At 38.5% G+C, this 26,484-nt stretch overlaps 1 pseudogene; it reads left to right on the top strand.

Annotated features, from left to right (window-relative positions):
* The window catches only part of LOC112197268, a 98,937-nt pseudogene extending 73,039 nt beyond the window's left edge, over nt 1–25,898 (top strand).
* Nucleotides 25,899–26,484: the final 586 nt, after the last annotated feature.

Below are 26,484 nucleotides of genomic sequence, written 5' to 3'. Positions count from 1 at the left end.
CAATGGCTTCCTCCATCTCCCTAATCAGTTCCTTGATATTCCCCGTCAGCCTTTCATTTTGTTGCTCTTCTGCTTGGCTTGCCAGTGGTACCTGCCAACAGAATATAACCATAACCATCAAATTATGGGTCCCCAATAATGTGTTTACTGGGGGCCAGTAACAATATTATTGCCCCCCAGTAGACTGCCATAAAAGCACATATCTACATGTAAACAATTCAATGATTTAAAATTTGAGCAACAAACATCAGTAATTCGCTTCATGGACTATGTTTAACGTATCTATTACCGGCCTATTACTGGATTAACATATTACTGGTTCCCAGTAATGTATTCATTACCCCACAATTAGTACTGCCCCCCACTAGACAAGGTCAATATACTGTCTACTGCCCCCCACTAGCCCGGAACAACCATCACAATTTGCCCCCCACATTCCACCGCATCACAAGTTTCACGGTTTATAGCAGTTATTCACAGTCAAAATAACAATTAATGTACAAAATCACACAGTAAGAATGTCAATAAACTGTCTACTGCCCCCCACTAGACACAGTAAGAAACTCAGTTGTGCCATTCACCCAGTTGTCAAAGCTTGGTGTGTCCTGCACCTGATCACCCAGCTCGATGTCTTCCAGTCTAATTTTTGCAGACCATGGTCCCGCTTTTATCAGATCCTGATACATTTAACAAGTAAGTAATGTGTAGTCAACATTGAAAATAAGGTATAAATTAATATATAATGTTTTTGTAATTTTCTTACCACGGCTAAGTTCTCGTTCATGTACAACTGCTCCAGGCTAAAAATTTCCTTTATTGACCATCGGATGAATCGTGGAGTCTCATTCTGCCTTCCAGGAATCCAGGTCTTTGCCTTGGTTTTCTCAAGGAACCAGTAATAGATGAGAAGAAGGCATCCATTCAAAACAGATGGACTGTTCCTCCTATACTTTTGTAACCCTTCCATCAAGAAGTTCAGAATTAATCTTGGCCAATTGTACATGTTAATGGTCTCAATCCGTTCACATATCGCGACCATATCCCATGTGATCTGAGCACCGGTTCGGGTGAAGAAGAATGTGCTGAATAGATATGTCATCATTAGCACGGCTATCTTCCTGGCATCTTTCTCTTCTGCCGGCTTTGTCAACTCATCTATCAGTGTTGACTCCACCCTTGTTCTGAGGACAGCCTGCGTCTTTAAAGGGCTGCCAAATATTGGAGAGTCTTCCATCTCTTCCCTTACCACCCTCCTGTTCACATTGAACACTTCTCCTTCAGCCGGGAGGTGAAACAAAGCCATGACATCCTCCTCCGTTATTTCCATAACAATATCACCAAACTTCCACTTGTTGTCGGTACGGTCGAAGTGCCTTAGGAGTATCTCCAGGTCCGCTTCATGTTTGTGCAGCTGGATCTCTGTTATCTTGTCCTGCCAGAAAGGCTCCATCATTTCACCAAAGTTGGTGCCCATCAAAATCTCTTTCGTTCGGTCTGGTATTCTGTCTTTGTGTCCGTTGACCATCCTCCAGAACGCACTGAGCGTGCACTTCTGTTGCTTCCACTCAATCTTTGCTTTCTTTGTCTCTATTTTCTCCTCTTTTTTAACTGCCTTTTTCATTTGCTTCTTCGCTTTCTTCTTTGGTTTTTCTTCTTCTGTATCCACTTCCTCTAGAAGTTGTTTCCTTTTTGGTTGTTTTCTTGTTTTGATTACAAACCTTTTCGTTGTCTGTTCACCCTCTGATTCTGATTCTTCTTCAGACGATCGTCCTGAATCTTCTTTAACTTCTTCTTCAGCGGATCCTTCGTCAAAAATATGTGCTGCCTGTTGTCGCTTCCTCTTTCTTATTTCGACAAACTTTTTTTGCAGTGTTTGGTTAAACGTGGTCTCAGTACAGTTATCGGAACTCTGTGAATTCCGGTCATCTTCCTCTGAGTCACTGATCAATGTGAATTTTGGTCTACCCATCCTGCACCGAAAATGAAACCACAATGATCAATCCAAAATAGCTAATAGAAGGGTTCTGACTACAGAAACCCTATTATTGAGGGGCAGTAATGTTTCTACTGCCATCCACTAAGCCATCAAAACTAGGACAAGTTTTTTGGATTCACAGTGTAATGCACTATATCACAAAGAAAACCAAAAATGATCATTATATAATCAACAAAAGATGATGACTGTGTCCTAAGAGAAACATTATTGGTTGGCACTAACTAGTCTACTGCCCACCAGTAGACCATCAAACATTCCACCGCATCCCATGTTTCACGGTTTTTAGCAGTTATTCACACTCAAAACAACAATTAATGTACAAAACCCCACATTAGGATGGTCAATAAAGGGTGAATGCTCATACACCCTGTTTTTGAGAAAATACTTCCCAAAAAACCCACTAAACTACTTTTGTTCCTCTCCACCCAGACTTCTGTCTCTTTCATTCCTTCTCACCCAACTCTTCCTTTTTCTCTTCCTTTAGTACCCCTTTGATACTTTATGCATAATATTTTCTGTTCCTTTTTGATGAAACGTGGTGGGCCCATTTTTTATTTAATTAGAAAGCATGATAAATATTCATCCTCTATCTCGAAGGTAAACAGTATACCTTTTTATTCATAATTTCGATTGTTGACAGACTCGAATTAGTTGCCATTTGTAAAAATACAAGCAAAGAACTGCAAAAAGAAAGAGAAAAATTGAGAAAGCTGAAGGCCTATAGAGATAATCTTGATAGAGAATCACCAAACTATTGGGATATCATTTATAGACTACAGACTAGAATCTATAAAATAGAACAAGAGGTTGATAATCTCTTATATGTTCTTGAAGAGGAACAAAAACCTCTAAATTATTTGAGCATTGGTTAGATCCGCACATCACTGGTATCAGAGCTTGTAAAATAGCTCAAGGAGAACCCCTCCTTAATGGGGACAATGCCAGAGTTGTTATTAGAGAAAATAAATTCTCTACTGAAGTCTTCTGATGAGAAAAATCAGAAGTTGTTACTAGAGTTATCTAGATGTCAAAATCATCTAGAAAAATTACCTGCTATAATCCACCAATTGGAAAGATTGGAAAATAAACTGGATTATATCAAGGAACTTCCAAAAACGGAAGAAGAAAAACTAACGAGTGTTAGTAGAAAAATCATAGAACAGCAAAAAACGCTAGACTCTATACTGAAGGACAAGAAATTGCCTACAGTAAAAAAGAAGACTAATGGATTCAAACCATTAGAAAAACCAGACACAAATCGTGTTCCTAGCATGATTTTTCTGGAACCATCTACTAGTCGATCAGACTAATATCCGGTATGAAAACCCGGAGAAAAGAGAAATGAAGATGTTAAGCATCTTTGGAAAAAAGAAAGGAGTTCAACTCCTGAATTCCGAAGAATTTGAATACAATGAAATCGAGCATGAGGTAAAAAATGCCTCAATTCCAAAGCTAGATTTTAAACAGATCTACAGACGGGGAACGTTTGACCTGATGGATAGCCATCACTTCAAGGTACTTGAATTCACAACCCCCTCAACAACAGGAGAAACAGATCTCTTGATGATCACCCCTGCTGAAGTTGCCAGAGCACAAGCAAAGCAGTATCACTTTATGCACATTGGAGCAGTCCAAGTCGGCATAAAACTGTTGGCAAGAGAAGGCATCAACTGTTCAGTTCTATGTGTCCTACAAGACAACAGATTGACAGACTTCCAAGCTAGTCTGTTGGGAACTCTAGAAGCATCACTATGTAACCAGGTAGCATATTTCAACTGCTTCCCCAACTTCTCAACCAGCTTGAAGGATGCAGCCCACTGTCTCAGACTGAGAGTCAAGACAGACGGGATCTCAATGAAAGAAGAAATGCAAGAATTGGCAATAGTATATAGAGTGTACTATAAACTGATGAGCACCACAGTGGAACCAAAGACAAGGATCTCCAACATCCCTGGTCTCACTACTGGATTCCTCACCAGCCAGAAGAACCATTCATAGCAAATTCACAAGGTTGCTTGGAAAGAAGTAACTTTTCCTCTTGAATGGAAACTATCCGGTCCAAAAAAGCTACCGGAAAGAGCAAAAGCAAAGATCTACGAGAGTAGAAGAACTGGAGAAATCAGCCTCAACTTTGAAGATCACAGACAAAGTGATGTCTGTCCTGAGAACATCAGGATAAACAGCAGTCTTCTAAGAAGAAGCTGCAGCACCAGAGAAGTCGGTGTCAGTGGTACAAAACCCACTATTAAAGAGCCAATATCAGAAGAAGAACTAGAAGCTGATCTACTCAGACCAGTCCATATGCTCAGAACTGAGAAGCTCTATGATCTTTATGAAGAAGCTAAGAATTGTGAAAGTCCTGAACGATTAGAAAAACTAATCGAAGAAATGAAAGAATTCAAATTCAGAAAGACGAGAAAAGTCTTTCCTTATCAAGATATTGAAATGGAAGAAGGAGGAAGCTCCAGAACTTTCATAAAGAAAGAAACAAGGGAAATAAAACTCCCAGTTCAGAAAGCCCCCACGGGTAAAAAAGACGAAAGAAATTCTCAAAGATTCGTCCCCGAGGACAATCTGCCCAGAGTTCCTATCACCAACTATGGAATCTGGCTGAATCTAGACAAGAGTCTAGACAAGAGAAAAACCATTGACCAATGGGTAGATAGCCTGATGATGGCGTCCGCACTCACCCTTGGAAAATTTGAAGCACCAGATTTGCAGGTGTACTATGAGACTACTCTCACCGGAGTGGCAAAAAAGTACTACCTATCCTTCAAAGAAACTGCCAGAGGAAGAGACTGGCTTGAAGAAATCAAAAATTCAAAGTCTCCGTATGATTTTGCAGTACCCCTGTACGATCAATTCTGTGGAGATCTCTCAAATCTGAGTGAGAAAGCCAAAGAAACGGCAAAGTCGAATATCTATGCTCTCAAAATCTGTGACATGAGATATTTCAAAGAATACTTGAATGAGTTTCAGGAATATTACTGTACAATTGGTGAACTAGAAAATACTGATCTAGTTAATCTGTTGCACAGAAAGCTCCCTGAACCATGGAGAACAGCTGTGAGAGAAAGCATAGCTGAGAAACCAATTGAAAGATTTTCAGTTGGAGGAATTGCCGACAGAATCCGGCAACTACTGAAAGAGCAATGCAAAGCCAATCTTAGAGCTAAGATGGCCAAGAAGCAACTCAAAGGAGTTGAAAATTTCTGTTATGGAATACTGGATATGCCCACAAACTGGGGATGCCATGACTCTAAATTCCACAGAAAGAAGAAAAAAGAAAAATATTACTCTAAAAAATTCAAAAAGAGTAATCAGAAGAAGAATTGGAAATTCAAGAAAAGTTCCAATTACAAGAAGCAACAGGATGAAGATCCAAAAAAGAAATTCTTCAAGAAAAAGAAGAATACTCATCAGCATAAACAACCTAGCAAGAAAGCTTGCCGATGTTGGTTGTGTAAAGCTGAAGGGCACTATGCTAATGAATGCCCGGAAAAGGGTAAAAGATCTACTAAAGCTCTCTTTGAAGAATATGAGCAAATAGTAGAGGTAGCAAATATGAAAGGCTACGAAATAGCCTATTTTGATGATGAAGATGACGACAGGTCAGTCTACTATGCCTGGTCTGAAGAAGAAGAAAGTTCATCTGAAGAGTCTGAGATTGATTCTGAAGTAGAGTACTTCGAATCCAGACAAATGAATGTGTTGAAAGTCAAAAATTGGGAAGAAAGCAAGACAGAATCCTTCATGTCTTCTTATCAGGTGAACCCTGGTTCATTCGTTTGTGACTACTGCTTCTGTCACGAAAAGAATGGTCTCCCTATGTTCTGCGAAGAGTCTAAAAAGACGTATCACAAAGAATGCTTCATAGCTGAAGCAAGAAGAAAAACCAAGAATGGTCTTGTTAGCCAATTGGTTGAACAAGAATATGAAGAGTATTTCGCTGAGAAAAAGGCGAAAGAAGTTGAAACTCTGTTCCAGGAAACCATGGAACAAACAAAAAGAGTTGAAACAACCGTGTCTCAAGAAACGACTGTGGAACCATCTTCCTCAGCAACAAAGGAAGAAATCATCGGTGAAGAAACAATCGATGAAGATATTGAACTGGTTGAAATACCAGAAAATGAAGAACTGGTGAAACCACCAGAAACTGTTCACCTCTTGGAAAGACAAGAGACAGCTGCGAATACTGAAACATGGGATCTACTTGGCCAACCATCTGGCAAGTTTGATTACAAAGTCAGATATGACCCTCCATCCTGGTTCAGTGATCCAAACAGCAAAGAAATAATTCCTACAGACTGGGATAATGAATTGCCCACTCAGGAAAATGTTCCAGAAGAATGTAAACCATTCATTCCAAAGGAACAAGCTCAAGAACATGAGCTTCACCAATCGAAAGTCGTCTCTACAAGTAAATACAGCAACTACATAGAGATCGGACTCAAGTTCCCTGATCACAGGAAATATCATCTACATACTTTTGTAGATAATGGATCAGGCTTTACTGTTGCAAAGAGATTTGCAATTCCAGATGAACTCTGGAAAGAAGATAAGAAAAAGTCAGCTACTGGTGTTACATTTGAAGGAAGCCATCTCACCATGAAGAAAGTAGCAAAAAATGTTCATATCACCATCGGTGGAGGAACATTTATCATCCAGAATGTTTGGCAATCTGAAGGCCAAGGATCTGATTTCTTGTTAGGCAATGATTTTATTCTCCAACAACGATTCATTCAGGATGAAGAAGCGATAGGCTTCAGGAAAGGAGAACGGGTGTTCTGGGCAGACCGACTTACACATGCATTCAGTGTGGTAGGTCCCGGTTTTACTACTCACTATCCGAGATCGCAACAGAATAGTGGTGATCTTACTCTTACCCCCTACAAACCCAAATTTGAAACCATACTCCAAATCAAACAACAAGAAGAACTGCTTGTTGAAGAATCTGAATCTTCAGAAGAAGAAGAAGAAGAAGGAACTAGTGAAGATGAAGAAACTAGTTTCATCCATGAGCACAACCTCAACCACTTTCAGAACAAGCTTGAATCTCAGCAAATTCCCACTCTTGAAAAAATCAAGAAATTACTAAAGCAGAATGTGGATACAAATCCTCAGAAGTTTTGGGAAAAAGACCCAGTGATCTGTGAATTAAGACTGCATGACATGAACGCTATCTGCCATGTCAAAGCCATTTCTCAGTACAAAGAGGAAGATCAAAAAGAATTCAGAAGTGATATTGAAGATCTCCTGAAAAAGAGATTAATTCAAACCTCCACTAGCCCTCATCATGCTCCAGCATTCTATGTGAGAAATCATGCAGAGAATCTACGAGGCAAAGCTAGAATGGTAATTGACTACCGAGATGTTAACAAGAAAACTGTTAAAGACGACTATCAGATCGCTCAAGTGAGAGTACTGATCAACCAGCTCAGAGGAGCCAAAGTCTTTTCGAAATTCGATGCAAAGTCAGGTTTCTGGCAGGTAAAGATGCATCCTGAGAGTGTACCTCTTACAGCATTTGGAACACCACAAGGTCATTACGAGTGGCTAGTAATGCCTTTTGGTCTCAAGCAAGCTCCCTCAATATTCCAAAGAAAGATGGATAACATCTTCAAGCATGTGGCAGAATTCTGCGTCGTCTACATAGATGACATCCTGTAGGGGTGGGCACGGTCCCAGACCGGCACCGGTTTTACAGGGACCGGGACCGGGACCGGTAATTCCACTTCGGGCCGGTTTTGCAGTTGCACAAAATAGGGACCGGGATAAGCCCGGACCGGTAATTGTTTTATAGGGACCGGGACCGGAACCGGGACCGAAAATATTACTTCGGTCCGGGACCGTAGTTGCATATAACAAGGACCGGGATAAACCCGGACCGGGACAAAACCGGTCCGTTTTTCGGGTTTCCGGTTCCTTCTAATCTTTGCTGCTTGACCTGCTTCTGTTTAGAGAGTATAAAGAGTAATGCAATATGATTCTATGAACTAGCAACATTGCTGCAATGCTGAAAAAAAAAAAAAACCAATAAACCATTCTGCAAAGTGCAATATGCACTAGCAGCAAGGTTGCAAATAACCATTCAAAGCAAGCAACCAACACAATTACACAGCAAGTTCACCAACAGTCCAACACATATTGTCTTAACAACATAAGAAATTAAAAATCGAAACAATGTTCAACAAGACAACAAGAGCAGTTTAAAAAGACATGCAGCTGCTCCATGCTATTGCTGCCATGCAGCTGCTCCTCCATTCCTCCATCTTCAAATTTTTTTCCCTACACAATTCAGTTTAAAAAGACATTGTATTACACATTTATACATTATATAGTTATATACACATTTATACTACCTGAGAACTTTGAACTTCGGTCCGAACAATCATCTCATTCTATTCACACAATACACACCAATTAGCATAACATGCAGAAAGTAAAACTGAACGCATGGGGTATATAAAGATGTGCAGGAAAGTCACACTAAACACGAAGTCCTTACTTTCTGCTGCTTTGCCTTGGAAACAAACGACTGCAATTTCAATTGGCAACTCGTTAGTGATTTAATTCTTTACTCTGCTCCTCAGGTTCAACCGTTCAACTGCAATTTCAATTGGCAACTCGTTAGTGCACGACCGTTCAACTGCAATTACCACACCATGAATTGAGACAGCACAACCAAACATGATTCCAATGCAGAAAACATAACGTTCACAGTCTTGCAAGAATAATTTTCTCTTGCCAAAATAAAAATCAGAGAACTTATATCATATATTGCTTTAATTATTAATATCAATATTATATAATACGGAAACATACTTTGATAAAAAGGAAGAAAAATACAATAAAAGAAGTAGCTCAAGACAACGATGCTAGATAACAGAAATAGACAACAACTCAAGATAGAGTCTCTTCAGAAAAAGATAGCATCGAGCAAAACAATAGTAAACCACAATCATTCTATTTATAAAGAATAGCATGGAAAGAGCTCTGTCTGAATTCCAAAGTAACCATGCAGCCATGCCCCATAGAGATACCCAAAAGCAAACACTTTCCAACAAACACCCCAACTCGTCCCCCTTCACATTCTCGAAATTTTTTATATCTCCCCATCCAAATAACCTAAAATACAGCCATTACAGTGCAATAACGCCATCAAAAAATTGCATCTTTCATGCAATAATGCCACACAATCTACTGGGTTGTCCCAACTCAGATTAGACTCCCTTTTAACCCAGATAAGAAACACATAAGCTCCTGAACTTCCTAATCTCTCATGTTCCTTCTAACCCAAAGTCCCAACTCACTGGAAGAATAGAGAGATAAGAACACAATTCTGTACTCTATTCTTTACTCACAATATTGGCAACACTATTCTTTACTCTGCTCCTCAGGTTCAACCGTTCATCTGCAATTTCAACTGTCAGATCATGAGATTACAGTAAGAACTTCTAGTAAATTAACGTTGCCACTCAGATTCCGATAACATTTCAGTGTATAAGTTTCCAAGCATGACCCATAATTTCTTCATCTATGTAAGGACTAAGGATTCCATAACATCAAAATAAAGAATTGACAAATAGTGTTCATAACTCCAATTTCTAATAAACCCTAACTCCAGCGATGAACAAATAGTTGAGCCCCTACATTTGAATGTCTCCACTAAAACCGTACGGCCGTACCTCAATGAGAGACTCGAGCTTCTGCTGAAGACTCTGCTTCTTCTCCTCAGCGGTACTTCGCGCAGAAGACAGACTCCACAACCTGGCAACCTCCTGCTCGAATTCCTCCCATTCGATTACCTTCACCTTTTCGGGATCGCTCTTGTTCTTGTTCGGCCCAGGCTTGCTCGGAGGCGTATCTTTCTCTCTCTCTCTTTCTCTGTGCAGCCGGATCTTTCTCTCTCTCTTTCTCTGTGCAGCAGGATCTTTCTCTTCCCTGCAAAAAAGAGGCAAAGAATGAGAGAGAGAGACTGAAAAGACCAAGAATGAGAGGCCGGACCGCCGGAGGCGACGTCGAGGAGAAGACCAGAGGTGAGGAATACCAATTTGGCGATTTCTGGGGGCTGAGGAAGATCGAGCAGTCCGGATCGATTGTGACTGAGAGAGTTGGAGGCGGAGTCGGCCGAGGAGCAGTCCGGATCGATTGTGATTTGTGAGGAGAGAGTGAGAGACGGAGAGAGAGAGAGTTGGAGCCTTGGAGGCGGAGTCGGCCGAGTTAGAGATTGAGTATTTGAGTTTAGCCGTTTAGGTCTATTAACGAATCAGTAATCACATGTGATGGCGTCCACACTAACACAATATACTTCGAAAATAAACCTATAATTGAACGACACGTACATAAGCTCGGTTTTCCGGTCCACGCAGTCAAGAACCGCCAAGAACCGAACCCGGACCGCCAAATTCATTTAGGGACCGAACCGGCCATAACATATTTATTTTCATGAACCGGGACCGGACCGCCACCAAGTGTATAGGGACCGAACCGGCCCGAAAACACTAATTTTCCTTCTAAAACCCGGACCGAACCGGCCGGTCCGGATCGGTCCCTTCCGGTCTTTCGGTCTTTCGGTCATTTTTGCCCACCCCTAACATCCTGGTCTTCTCCAAAAACAGAGAAGAACACATGAAACACCTCCACGAGGTAGTAAAGCTGATAGTTCAGCATAGAATTATCCTATGTGAGAAGAAAATCTTCTTTATCCTTGATGAAGTTGATTTCCTAGGAATAAATATCAAGAACGGAGTCATAAAGCTTCAACCTCATATTCTTGAAAAAATCTGGAAGTTCCCAGACAGAATTCCTGATGCTAAGAGTCTAGAGAGATTCCTTGGTGTCATAAATTATGGGAGAGATTTCATCCCTAAAATCTCAGGGTTAACAGCAATGTTGTCTCCCAAGACAAGTTCCAAAAGAAAATGGAACTTCACAGAAGATGATGAAAAGATCGTAAAGCAGATAAAAAGCCTCTGCAAAAACCTCCCTCCTCTTCAACAACCAGAAGAGAATGATGAAATTATCCTCCAAACAGATGCGAGTGATAATTACTGGTCCGGTGTTGTTCTGGCGAGAGCGCCTGGAACTAACATTGAAAAGATCTGTAAATTTTGTAGTGGCAAGTTCAGCCCTGCAGAACTAAACTATCCCACAGGGGAAAAAGAAATTTTGGCTGTCAAGAAAACAATTTTAAACTCTCCAGCTTTTCTTGGAAAACCTTTTACTGTCCGCACCGATTGTGCTAGAGTAAAGAATTTCAAAAATTTAAAACTTGATAAAGCTGCTGATAGAGGAAGATTAGCCAGCTGGCAATTATTTCTTAACCAATATGATTATAATGTTGAATTAATTGCAGGAAACAAGAACTATCTTCCAAATGCATTGACCAGAGAATTGGCAATGTTTAGCCAAAAAGAAGACGACGAAGGTCGTAATCCCAGAAGCAGAAGATCTGGGAAAGAACATGAACCTGAAGAAGAGCCCGTAGAAACCAAAGAAAAAATCCTTAAAAGGTTTCTGCTAAGTCCAAAAGGCTTGGCCACAACTGATCAATCCCAGGGTAAAGGATTGGCTAGCCAGTCTCAAATGGCAGACGGTAAAGGCACCTCAAGACCGTTGATGGCTGCTGCTTTGCCAAAAAGCAGACCAACTCCAAGTGGAGTTATAAATGTTTTTAATTATGAATTAAGAATTTTTGATACTCCTGTGTTCAGAACTGGCAGGAGACTAGCTTACCACCAGAAGACAATCCTGGATAATCTCTTATTTGCCTTCCAAGAAAGAAGCACTTGGAGTTATAAATGTTTTTAATTATGAATTAAGAACTTTTGATACTCCTGTGTTCAGAACTGGCAGGAGACTAGCTTACCACCAGAAGGCAATCCTGGATAATCTCTTATTTGCCTTCCAAGAAAGAAGCAGTGGTTTGATGTTCCCAGCTCTTTTTGCATTAGCTGAAGAACTCTATGAAAATGGTAGACCACAAGGTGAAGAGCTTCATACACAGCAGAGTGCTGTGAGAAAAGAAAAACTTTCCTTCATTGAAAGTCCAGAAAGTGCTAGGGTCCCTATCATGGCACTTAATGAATCAGAGTGGCATGAATTCCACAATCTGATAGGAAGACACAATTCAGAAGACCTAGTTCCTCCAACCCTCTTCATTGTCGCAGGACCATATGTTGGAAGATACTTGGTAAATGTTCAGAGTGAACATCCCCAAGAACACAAGCTCTGGCTTGTTGAAAATGGTTTTGTCCATAATCTTTGGACTAAAACTAATGATGATCTAAAAGGTTTGCCCCCTATTATTGTCAACACAGTCAAAAACATCAGGAAAAATGACTGTACACTTCGTCTGAAGTTCAGATCTACTCCTCCAGAATGGATTCAGAAGGCAAACGGAGAAGTTGAATATATTCCACCATATCATTATGTCAGAATCATTCAAAGGAAATATCTTCAACCAGCCTGTGTAGCATACAATGGTCAACCAAATTCAAGCATTCCTTGGATGAAAGCTATGGCTCTGGAATACATGAAGAAGATCATCTCTGAGGACATCAGCAATACCTTCCTGGCAGCAGGAGAAAAAATAATTATCACAGCATACGATCATCCTGACGTGATCAGCAGTGACCTATTCCTATCTCTCACCAGAAAAGAGATAGATTCGACTATGGCATGCATGCGCTGGGTGGAAAAGCTTGAAATTGACAACCACTATAAAATGTATGTCGATACTGACGTCGAAGATAATGCTACTACTCTTAGAATGACCCAGGCAGACAACAGCTCCTTTGTCTTTGGCTACCATTCAGAGACAGACGAGAATATGTAGCATCACGGGTGAAGATACAGGTGAATTTTCCAAACAAACAACTGTAGCACCTTTTGACTTTTAAAGAAAAGTTAAAGCTACTTTTTCAAAAGAGAAACAGTGGAAACATTTCACCTACCAGAAGAAACATTTCACCTATGCTTTTGTTTTTCTCCATCCGACCTCCACCAGCAGGAGCACTCAGAAAAGAAAAAGTTCACGGAGCTGTCCTGTATATTTTTATGTTTTGAATTCTAGTTTGAGTTCCGCTCTCTATATAAAGAGCTTGAAGTGTCATTTGTAAGGCATCAGAAAATTGAGTAGAAGAGTCTTCTCTCAAGAAGTAAGAAAGCCATAGTAAGCAGTGTGCTTTTCCTACCTGTTCAGTGTGCAGTAGTGTGCTTTCATTACAAGTAAGTTTTCGTTCTCATTCTCATGGGTAACTAAACAGCCTTTTACTGTTTACCTGAGGATGAGGCTCTGAATTTTTAGAATGTATTTCTGTTGAATAAATAAAGGATGCCCATCCCTTTTTGTCAAAAAGAAGCAATAGTAAACAACTTATTAATCTGTGTTGCATATTTTAGTCTATCTATCGCTATCTGTTTCTTATTCATGCATTCCATCCAGAACCATCATTATCTAGTTCTTATACTTATTCTGAAATCTGAAAAGTCTTTGTCTATCAGGAAAAACCAGTTTTAAAAACTAAAATTAAGATAAGCAGCAGTGATTCCGCCTGTTAAAGTATCCGTTAGGCAGGGAGCCGTTAGGAGAAAAACTTGGGCATGTTGAAGGCTAGTCTTATTTTCGTTTTTGTTTTTTTTATGAAGTTTTTAAAGGAAGACAAACACTCTAAGGCTCAGGTTAGCATAGGAACTACCCCCTTTTAGTCTTTTCACAAGAGAATAGTAAGATACATAAATACGTGTGCAATTGGGAAAAATACCTGAGAAATCTGGGTAAACGGGAAATAGCCCGTCAATAAATTGTCTACTGCCCCCCACTAGACTGCCAAACACCTCACATTTTGCATCAAAAATTCCACCGCATTCTATGTTTCGCGTTTTATAGAAGTTATTCACACTCAAAACAACACTTAATGTCCAAAAACTAATACATCAGGATGGTCAATATATTGTCTACTGCCCCCCACTAGACTGCCAAACACCTCACATTTTGCATCAAAAATTCCACCGCATTCTATGTTTCGCGTTTTATAGAAGTTATTCACACTCAAAACAACACTTAATGTCCAAAAACTAACACATTTAGATGGTCAATATACTATCTACTGCCCCCCACTAGACTGCCAAACCCCTCACATTTTGCATCAAAAATTCCCCCGCATCCTATGTTTCGCGGTCTATAGAAGAAAATCACACCGAAAACAAAAATTAATGTCCCAAAATCACGCACTAGGATGGTAAATATACTGTCTACTGCCCCCCACTAAACTGCAACATACAACATAACTTGAATCAATAATCGACTACTGCAGTTTGACACAAAATTTAATTTGGAATAGCATATTTCATTCCGCCAATGAATCAATCAGTGATAATTGGCCCCCAGTACGTACTCTACTGGGGGGCACTAATGTTACTAATTTTAAGGGGCCTCCCCAATACGCTTCAGATCCTACCTCATTTCATCTAAAATAAATGTTTTGAAGTACTGATTAAGATTCGAATCATATTTTCACAGTTATGAACTAGAAACCCTATATTTCACCGATTTCACAAATATATGCAAACTCGTTCGAGAAATTTCACAGAAATGTAACCAAAATGTAACTTCAATCTACTTTAAACGAAAGATTTTGTAATAGGTCCCCCAGAAATCAATCTAAAATTGGATAACGGAGTCGTAATAGGTTTTTACCTGTTTCGATATCTTCCAAGCCGGAAAAAACTAGAAACACAACTGCCGGACCTTGAAGCGTCGTCGCCGTATAACGGTGAGAATACAGGTCAGAGACACAGAGGGAGAGAGAGTTAGAGAGGGAGTGAGGCAGAGAGAGAGAGAATCGGGTATGGAGGGAGGAAGAGATTTGAAACGGTTTGACGTTTGATTGGGATTGGTAACTGACGAGTCATGCGGTGTTAGTGCAGTGGCACTACCGTAATAATATTTGTTTCCAGAACCTATATGAGTCTTGAACCTATAGAATTGGGTAAGTGGGCACAATTAGATGAAGGTGGAGTGGTTGGGCATATATTGGGCTAAAAATGTGTAACTGGTCACAACCCCTTTTTGTTTTGTTTTTTGTTTCTTTTTTTTTTGTCTGAATAGAAATTTTAACCATAAATTTTGCTAGGTTAATAAGCTTGCTTCCTTTTACTATAGGGAACAAATAAAGTTATAGGCATTCAGGTGCCGTGGGGATCATCTATGATATCTTTGAATGTTAAAAGCTTCTCAAAGATGAAGAGCCTTAGATATATTTCTATGAGCAAAATAATGAAAGATGAATCATTTTCTGGAGATATTGATTATCTCTCCAACCAGTTGAGGTGGCTTGATTGGCAAACATGTTTGTTGCAATGTTTTCCATCTGATTTTCAAGCAAACAAACTTGTGGGGCTCAAGATTACTAATAGCTGCAAAATCACACGACTATGGGAGGGATGTAAGGTACTATAATCTAATAATTCATTTTATTTCAAGACTTCTTTAATTAAAAATAAGTAATAGATAACTGTGTTGTAAATTACTGCATCCACTTGGTTGATATTTTCCTTTTTCTTTTGCCATACAGAATTTTTCAAGGCTAACATGTATGAATTTAAGTGGTTGTACATCCCTAAAGGAACTCCCAGACTTCAATGGAATCCCTAACTTGAAAGAGTTGAATCAATCTAGGTGTACCAATTTAGTTGAGGTTCCTCATTCAATTCGATTCCTTCATAACCTTGTTACCTTGAAAGTTCACCATTGCTCTAACCTTACTATGTTTCCAAGAAAAATCAACTTGAAATCTGTAGAAACAATCTCTATCAGCTATTGCAAGCTTGAGGAATTTTCAGTTGGGGAAGACATGGGTTTCTTGAGATTTTTGAATCTAAGAGGCACTTGCATTAAAGAATTGCATCCGTCCATTACAGAACTTATTAGTCTGGAAACGTTTTGCCTAGGGGACAATCAAAATCTTACCAAGCTGCCGTATCATATTTATGAGTTGCACAATCTAAAGAGTCTTGGTGCTATGGGATGCTCAAAACTAGCTGCATTTCCCAAAATTCCAATAAAGATGGATTCTTTGAGACTACTCTCTCTTAAAGGCAGTGACATAAGAGAATTGGATGAGTCAATTGGAAATCTCATTGGGCTTGAATATTTGGATCTTCCTGAATGCAAAAATCTCACAACTCTACCGTGCAGCATTTATGGATTGCAAAATTTAGGGTTCCTTGATCTGGGTGGATGCTCAAAACTTGTCAGATTTCCAACAAATCCCGATGGTTGCTCACTATCACTTCCTAAGCTACAGACGTTCAGTATCGCAGGATGCAGTAGTTTATCAGATTGTGATTTCCTGATGACTCTTGATTGCTGGAAACATTAGAGTGGCTTAATCTATCAAGAAACAATTTCGTTAGTCTTCCAGCTTGCATCACCAAATTTGTCAACTTGCACGGGCTTGACTTGAGGGATTGCAAGAGACTCCGAGAAGTTCCAGAGCTTCCACCAAACGTTGTTGACCTAAGGATAAGTGGTTGTGAATTACTGGAGGAGAGATTCTCGACATTGACAAATCATGGAGCTGCGACAAATTGCCGCCGTCAATTCAAGAGCCAACTCCGTCGTCATGGCTTTCTTTGTCTTCCGAAACTCCGAAGCGACACCGCACCGTGGAAGAACCATCACCGGCTGAGTTGTTTCGGCTTTCTCTCTCTACGGAACCAACGGACTGCCATCACTCAATTAGTCCGCAGCTTCAACTCCAAGTTGGTTCCTCGAGTTGTTAAGGCTTTCTCTGTCTTCAGAACCAACCAAACCTCGTGGCGCAGTTAAAGGTGATCAAGATCAGTGGCTCTCTTTGAACTCTGAAGCATCCACTTCAGAGTTTAGACAATAATATCATTTAGTTGAGACACAGAGGTTTGAAATCCCACCTCCTATTTAGAAAGATTTCAACATTTCTCAGGTTTGTTTTGAGGCTGTCTTCATCTGCTATTTACTCATCAATCTGTAAGTTCATATATTCTTTTTCTTTTAGCGTGTGCATCATGTGCATCATGTACAATTAACTATATATTCTTCTTACACAATAGATCTATCTTGTTTGTTACTGCATTAGAATTTCAAACTTTGTAACCATGTGCATCATGTACAATTAACTAAATATGGCCTATTTTGACTTGCAACTGTTATTCCAGAATTGAACAAATGGCCCAGTCAAGTTACTCACTATAAGCACTGCATGGTACATTCAAAGTGATGTATGCATTGGCAGTCAGAAATATGTATAGTCCATGCACTCTTTTTAGGCAGTCACAAAGCATTAACATTGATTTTGATACTCTGAAACTGTGAATATAAGAAAAAGAGAGGACAATGACATTCAACTTTCAACTGTGCGATTAAATCGATCAGGAGGGAACAAATTGGCTCTCTGTACTTTATCTCTTTTTTCTTTCTTTCTAGATATGCTCCAAACCCTCTGTATGAAGTATTCTCTGTATCACACTTTGATTATGTGATTAAACTTTCCCGTCCGCCAGCTAGAACTCAGATGTTACAGAAACAATGAACGAATCTTTGTGATTCCTTAAGAATGCAGTGATATCACCACATGGTATTAGAAAATGTAGAAGCATATGATCATGAAGATTCTTTCAAGCTAACTAATGGTTGTTACTAACTAACCTTACCTATGTACTGTCTACAAACTTCTCTGATAAAAACATTTCCATAATATAATAGCAGCAAAACCTAAAGGGCTTTTATGAGTTGCTTTGTATTTATTGTGGACAGATGGAATCAATGAAGGCATGGTGCTTTGGATCTGGTAGGTGCTTGAGATTGGCTACATGATGATTGGGAATAGTGGTATCAAAGCTGCTTTGTAATCCTCCACATTGTTCATCCTCAATTGATTCAGTTGTTGTAGCAGAACATTGGTGGTGTCAGCTAGCTAGGAAATGCAAATTAAGGTAGTCCATACATATTGGTTGATATGATCCCATTATTAATATTTGGTTTCTGGTTCATTTTCTTTGCTTTCACTTTGTCACTATGTTCCTAGTACATTGATATCATGCATTTTGGTTGCTTTTCCATTTGCAGTGGGGACTGTAGACTTTCCACTCTGAAAGGTTACATGTTCTGGCCAAGTAGGGTACGTACTGATATATGCTATGTCTCCATAGTTGTACTCTTGCCTATACTCTTTTCCTAGTACTTCTATGCTCTAGTGCCTATATGTTATTGTTCACAATTTTATCAAAACATATTATGTTTAAAGAGCATGATGTTGCATTAACCACATGGTCCATGGATTAAGCACATGGAATATGAAACTTATTATTTTATTCTACAGATTACAACTTGGAAATTCATAAATAAGTATGGCCAAAGATTTATCAAACTCATATACATCCATTTTTTGATATAGGAAGTTCTAGCCTGGCTTTGGCTAAATATCTTCCGTCAAGATGATGTACCAGGCATATGCTGACTTTCTTGGGGAAGAAGGAATTGGTTTTCATTGTTTCCAAGGATGGCGTTGATGTTACATGTACGTAGTTACTCCTTCTTGGAGTTTGCCTCCGTTGTAGATTCATGCAAGCAAGCATTAATTACTTGCTATAATCGAGCAGCATATATTCAGTAGTTAACATCAATCTGGTATAGTGGCACTTTAAGAAAGAGGAGCAACTAATTCTGCTTAATACTTATATTATGAAAAACTTGGATCTTAGTATTCTGTTGATTGATGGCAATTTTGATTTCTAATGTATTCTTGAAAAAGTCTGATTGTGTGTATTGCATTGCAGTGATCATATGTGGTGGTTGATGAGAGTCTTCTAATTCATTGGAAAGTAGTGTGAGTCTCTTTAGAGGTTGATGCAGGATCAGGTTCTATCCGAAAAGCATTTCTATTCATCAAGACTGATCAATGAGATGTAAGTGTATATACGTAATAATGTTAGAATAAATAATTAAATACGTGTATCATTTCCCTTTTCAAATTTTGTAACTTAGAGGAAGTAGTAAAAATATTCTGTTTCAGAATAGGGCGTACATATTAATGTTGGTATTTTGACTTTAATTGATCATAAACCTACAATTAGAAACCAGTTTAATGAAATAAATAGAAAAATGAAAAAATTCTCATTCTCATAGGTTCCTCTGTAAATTTAGAAAAACAGTTGGAAGTATTGGAGTATCCTCAATTTAAAGACCGACACTGAGGTCTCAAGTATCTCATCTTTGCCATTATCTTAATTACATGGATTTTCTATATTTTTCAGCCAATTCCCTTAATAAATCCCACCCATTGCTTCAATTAAATCCCAAATGTTGTTTCACCCTGTGTAATGCTTGTGCCTGTGGTAGTCTGCATTAAGGGAAGCAAATTTCGCTTAGATGTGTTCTTTTACAGTGGTTTGAAGCAACCACTTGAAACGCTGCTGCAGTTTCAACTTCGAGTTTTAAAGTGCAAGAATCAAGGATTTTGTGAGTCTTCCTTCCTTGAAGATTTTCCGGTTTAGGGTTTTCTCTTTGTTCTAAAATCTGCAGATATTTTGCTTACTAGGGTTGACATTTGTAGACATTTGTTTTTTTCTCCAAAAAAAAAAAAAACTGTAGACATTTGGTTTCCTCCCCTTTATTCTGTGTCATTTGTTTTGATTTATGTATTCGATGACAAACATATATTTATTTTCATGTTTATCTTTATATATCAGTAGTTTGATTGTCAAACCTAAGGATTGTACTATATAATTGGTATACTTGACCAACTTTGCAAGTAGTGAAGAATATGCCCTCTTTGGTTCTGGTAAGTAAGGCAGACATTGCTGTACTATGTAGGAATGTTTGATGAGGCTGCTTCTTAAATACCGATCTGTAGGATTTGTAAAAAGCCTTGTATATTTTGTTCATATCCAGAAATACAAGAATATTATAATATGAACCAGTGTGAGAATTTAACAAAAATTTCAAATGACAACAATAACAAGCATAATATAATATTTGGAAGAACCTAAAGGCGTTTCATGAGTTTCTTTGTGTTATTGTGGAGAATATTGATGGCAATCAGTTAGGCACTGCATTTAAGGTAGTGCATACAAATGATCCAGTATTAATATTTGGCTTCTAGTTCATTTCTTTGGTTTCACTTGTTATTTACTACTATAAATGTTTCTGGGTGATTAACTTATTAATGTTATACATTTAGATTTTTGCTTCTGTTTACAGGGGGAACTATAAACTCTCCACTTGAATGGTTGCAGATTCGGGCAAAGTTGGGTACATGCTGATCTAACCGACTTTGAGACGACTGCAAAAAGCTAGAAGTTTGGGTATGTGCAATTTCCCTAGTACTCATGTTGTACATGTGCCCATATACTTTTCCTAGTACTTCGATCTATGCTTAAGTGCCTTTATCTCATTGTTTACATGTTTTTGAAACATATCACATTTAAGAGGCATGATGTTGCATTGTCCACATGGTCATTCTGTTATGCCAATGGAATGTGAAACTGTCACATTAAGAAAAATATTCCTGGCACATTTACATTCCAGAAGCAGATTAAGTTGTCATCTATAGACTATAACTTCTAAATACATAAACTAATCTGGCCAATGATCTGATTGGATCATACACATCATTTTTTGGTATCAGCTAAGAGTTCTAGTCTGGCGTTGGCTAAATTCCGGTTCAAGGTGATGTGGCTGGCAAAGAGAGAAAAAGACTTTGTCAAGAGGAACCAACTGACTTGTTAAGGCTTTCTCTGTCTTCAGAACCAACAAAACCTCGTGGCCCAGTTAAAGGTGATCAAGACCAGTGTCTGTCTTTGTCTTAGCAACCAACACTACCATTCACATCATTTAGCCATTTATTAGTGAGACAGAGAGGTTTGAACTCCCACCTGCTATTTATTAGACTTGAAGCTTCAGAGTGTGCAAGAACTAATAAGATTTCAACATTTTTCAGGCTTGGGTATGAGCCTGTTTTGAGGCTGCTGCAGGCTGTCTTTTTCTGCTATTTACTCATCAAATTGTAAGTTCATATATTCATCTTTTCCTTTTAGCGCACATGGGCAGATCTATGTTGTTTGTTACTGAATTAGAATTTGATACTTTGTAACCATGGACATCATGTACAATTAACTATGGCCTATTTTGAGGTGGATTAAGGCCAAGTCTCACATTTTCAGCCTACCAACCATTATTCCAGAATTGAACAAATGGCCCAGTCAAGTCAGTCACTATAAGCACTACATAGTACATTCAAAGTGATGTATGCATTGGCAGTCAGAACTCAAAAACATGTATAGTCCATGCACTTTTTTTAGGCAGTGACTAGTGGTTACAGCACACAAAGCATTGACGTTGATTTTAATACTCCGAAACTGCTAATACAAGGAAAAAGAGAAGAAAATTAAATTCATCCTTAAACTATGTGACTAACTCATTCAGAAGGGAACAAAATGTCTTTCCATGTATCTCTCTTTTTTTATATATTTCTTTCTGGGATATGCATGCTCCAAACCCATTATGTCAATAAACTTTGCAATTTCCTAGCTAGAACTCAGAAACAATGAACAAAACTTGGTGAATCTTTAAGAATGTAGTGATGCTAGCACATGATATGAGAAAATGCAGATGCCCATGATCATGGAGATTCTTTCAAGCCAACTAATGGCTATCAGTTACTAAAACTTACCTGTGTACTGTCTACAAACTCCTCCAATTTTCCGTAATATAATAGTTAGCATAATATAATGGCTAGTAGCATGATGCTTTGGATCTGGTGGGAGCCTGAGATTGGCTACGTGAAATAATGGTATCAAAATTGTTTGTTATCGTCCTCAGTTGATTCTATTGTTGTAGGAGAATAGAATATTGGCGGTAATCAGCTAGCTAGGACATGCGAATTATGGTAGTTCATACAACTTGGTTGATATGATCCATTAGTAACATTTGTATTCTGGTTCATTTTCTTTACTTTCATTTTGTAATTACTCTGTGCTAGGTGATTGATATCGTGCAGTTTGTTTTTTTTTTTTCCATTTGCAGTGGGGACTATAGATTTTGCACTTGGAAAGGTTACACACTCTGGCCAAGTTGGCTACATGGTGATTGCTGATCTAGCTGAATTTGAGATTACCACAAATGAGCTAGAAGTAAAGGTATATGCTATCCTCCTCTAGTTATACTCTTGCCTATGCTCTTTTCCTAGTAATTCTTCGCTCAAAGCGCCCATATGTTATTGTTTACAATTTTATCAAAACATCTCATGTTAAAAAGGCATGATGTTGCATTGTCCGCATGGTCCATGGATTAAGCACATGGAATATGAACATCACTTTAAGAAAAATCTTCCTAGTATATGCGCATGCCACAAGCACATTAAATTTTCCTCCACAGATTACAACTTGAAATTTCATAAATTAGTTTGCCAATAATTTGCCAAACTCATATACAACAATTTTTTGGTATCAGAAATTCTAGCCTGGCTCTTTTCCTAGTAATTCTTGGCTCAAAGTGCCCATATGTTATTGTTTACAATTTTATCGAAACATCTCATGTTAAAAAGGCATGATGTTGCATTGTCCGCATGGTCCATGGATTAGGCACATGGAATATGAACATCACTTTAACAAAAATCTTCCTAGTATATGTGCATGCCACAAGCACATTAAATTTTCCTCCACAGATTACAACTTGAAATTTCATAAATAAGTATTGCCAATAATTTGCCAAACTCATATACAACAATTTTTTGGTATCAGAAATTCTAGCCTGGCTCTGGCTAAGAATCTTGCTTCAAGGTGAAGCCGCAGGTGTGTGCTGACCTTCTTGAGGAAAATGGAATTGGCTTTCATTGTTTCTAAGGATGGAATTGATACTGTGAGTAATTACTCTTTCTTGGAGTACGCCTCTGTTGTAGATTCATGCAAGCAGGCATTAAAAATTTGCATCAATTTAGCAGCACATATTCAGTAGCTAGCACCAAGCTGGATTACCATTCACAAGGTCTAGTGACACCGTAAGAAAGAGAAGCAACTACTTCTACTTAGTACTTATATTACACAAGAACTTGGAGCTTAATATACCGTTCCTCTAACTGATGGCAGTTTGATTTCTAATATGTTCTTGAAACAGTCTGACTGCCTGTATTCTATTGCAGCGATCATTGGTTGATGAGGGTTTTCACAGTCATAGGCAAGTGGCATGAGTGTCTTTAGAGACTGCTGCAGGATTAGGCTTTCTCCAACAAGTATGTCTATTCATCAGAACTAATCAATGAGTAAGTGTATATGTATAATCCTCTTAGAATAAATACCTTTCCTTTTTCTTTTTTCATTTAACTTAGAGGAAGTATTAAAACTATTCAGCTTCACAATAATAATGCATAACGCATTAAAGTTTGTATTTAGGTTTATTTGTTAGAGAAACATGAATAATATGCACTCTTTTGTTCAGGTGATATGACAGACATTGCTGTACTATCTGGGAATCTATGATGAGGCTGCTTCTTAGAAGCCAATCTGTAGGATTCATAAAAAAACATTTATATTCTGTTCACATATTGAAATGCAAGAATATGTTTAATCTGAATCAGTCTTAAGAATTTAACAATTGTGTTATTGTGGACAGATAGAATCAACATTCATGGTGCTGCAGAGATTGGCCACATGATGATCAGGAATAATGGTATATTCATCTTCATTGTTGATTATCAGTTGATCCCACTGTGTAGAGAATATTGGCGGCAGTCACCTAGGCACTGCAAATCAAGGTAGTCCATAGTGCACGCAAATTGGTTGATGTGATTCAGTATTAATATTTGGTTTCATTTTGTTACTTACATTTTGATTATTGTTATCCGGTAATAAAGTTTCTGGGTGATTAATGTTTACATTTTGATTGTTGCTTCTGCTTGCAGTGGGAACTATAAACATTCACTTGGAATAGTTGCAGATTCGGGCAAAACGGGTATTTGCTGATCTGACTGAATTTGAGACGATTGCAAATAAGCTAGAAGTAGAGGTATGTGCTATTTCCCTTGGTAATAACTTGTGCTGATATACTTTTCCTAGTTGATGAGGACATCATAGTCAAACCTTTTAAGGTTTACGAGCGAAAGAAATGGAAAAAGAGAGCAGCTAGTCATTCCCTTTCCATATGGTTTGATTAATTGCTTTCATGCTAGAAGTCTCTAGGCAGGTGTCTTTTCAGTTTCAGTTTGGGAGTCTAAAGTTTCAGTTTAGGAGTTTAAATTCCTTTATTAGGTCTTTTATGCTTCAGTTTTGTGAAGTGTAACAGCCCTAGCTATGAATGAGTCTTCAGTGGTAGTTAATATGAGCTATCTGCTCAAATATAAATAAGTGTAAGTGCCAAGTGGCCAGATATGTCTTGATAAATAAAAATTTTCGGAGTATTTCTGAGTTTGCCTGAGATAGGAGTGTTGGTGTGAAGCCTTGTGTGAGTGAGAAACCTGGGAGGGATTCCTAGTTCATAGTTTTCACTTTCTACCCTACAAAACCTGAGTGTTAAAGCCCTAAACCTTAGAGTTTGTTGATCCTGGCGTCTAGGCAGTGAATTTACTGCATCACTAGACACTAGTGCTTCTATGCTCAAATGCCTTTATCTCATCGTTTACATGTTATTGAAACATATCATGTTTAAGAGACACAATATTGCATTGTCCGCATGGTCATTGTTGTAAAGCAAATGGAATATGATACTATCAATTTAAGTAGAATATTCCTGGCACATTTACATGCCAGAGCCGGATTAAGTTGTCATCTATGGATCACAACTTCTAAATTCATAAACAAATTTGGCCAATGATTTGATTAGGTCATATACATCATTTTTTGGTATCAGCTAAGAGTTCTAGTCTGGCGTTGGCTAAGTTCCACTTTAAGGTGATGCGGCAGGCATGTGCTGACCTTGAGGAAGTAAAAGTTGGTTTTCTTTGTTTCTAAGGATGGAATTGATGCTGTGAGTACTGTTCTTGCAGTTTGCACATGTGGTACTGTTGTAGATTCATGCAAGCAAGTTTGTGCTGTTAATTATCAAATGAACCCCACCTACATTTATCCACTGATGGATTTTACCTATTTCAAAGGTATGATCTCTGGTCAAGTAGTTTAAATAAAACATGATTAGCTCTTAAGCTTTTGGTATAATGTTCCTTTGCTTATGTAGTTGGAAAGTTACAAGCAAAAATACAGTTGTACACCTTGACAGTGGCGAGACTCTTATGATTGTCAGAGCAAGCAATGAGCGGTGAGTCCCCTTCTATACACAAATGTATATTCTGTTCCAATTTCCCTCCAACATACTTAGTGCCAAAATAAGATATGATTCGTATGAATGCTTCGGACTTCTAGCACATTGAAACAGGACAATAGCAATTTCTGTTTCTCATCTGTTTGAAAAACTCTGATTGCATGACTTTTTCATTGCAGTGGTCTAGTGGGGTGGTTGATCAAGAGTTTGCGGCAGACATAGCCATAGGCAAGTGGCATGATACTAGTGCTTCCCTGATTTGAAGCTCCAAATATCATCAGGCCAATATTAAAGGCTTAATTGAGTTCTAAAAGCCGTTTTATATGGAAGTATTTGCAATCATCGAAGAATATATGCCTGTATCTTTCTGTTTTCCTTGCTTTTGTAACGCAGACTCTCACAAAAAGGAAGTAACCAGTTCATCAGAGCTGGTGTTGTATGCTGAGGTTGTTTCAAACATAGCAGTGGTTATGAAGTTTAGCTTAGTAAAATCAACAGATATTCAAACATTAGCTTATTTTGTAGTGTCCTTGTACTGATTCTTCCTCAGAGTTTATGAGGTAGTGAGAAGGATTGAAATACCTGAATTTGAATACCAATACATCGATATCTTGAGTATCACAATTCTGCATATAGAAATACTGATTCATGTCTGCCTCAGTTGAGAACGATCAATCTACAAAATCACCAATATATAATGTGAAGATACTATTGTAGATTGAGATCCCTGTACCGGCATTCATGTGCAGATATCTAAGTAGACCACTTAGAAGACTGGTATTCATGCTTCTGTCAGACATATACGCATCAGCTGGGAAATGTGCTTATGTTGCAAAAGTGAGACTACGTTTAAAAGAGAGAGGGATCCGGAAGGTGCCAGCTGGATCATGTTCAATTGAAGTTAATGGAATGATCCATGACTTTACCTCTGGCGGTGATACGGATACACAGACAGAGAAAGCCAGATCGCGTTGATGTTGCAAGAAATAAACAAAAGAATGAGAGATGCTGGTCATGTTCCAGATTTGGACAATTTCCTACTTGATGTTGATGAGAAGGAGAAAGAGTACTTGCTCAGTCGACATAGTGAGAAGTGGCCAGTTCATCTGTCCATTATCATTCATCCTAAGTTCCTCGGCCAATATGCCAAATCCATATTAATGGAAGCAATCCCCAAACTCTAATTTGGCCAATT

Source organism: Rosa chinensis, chromosome 4 (assembly GCF_002994745.2).
Source record: "Rosa chinensis cultivar Old Blush chromosome 4, RchiOBHm-V2, whole genome shotgun sequence".
In the NCBI taxonomy this organism is placed as follows: Eukaryota; Viridiplantae; Streptophyta; class Magnoliopsida; order Rosales; family Rosaceae; genus Rosa; species Rosa chinensis.
This window is presented reverse-complemented; position numbering and strand designations above follow the sequence as displayed.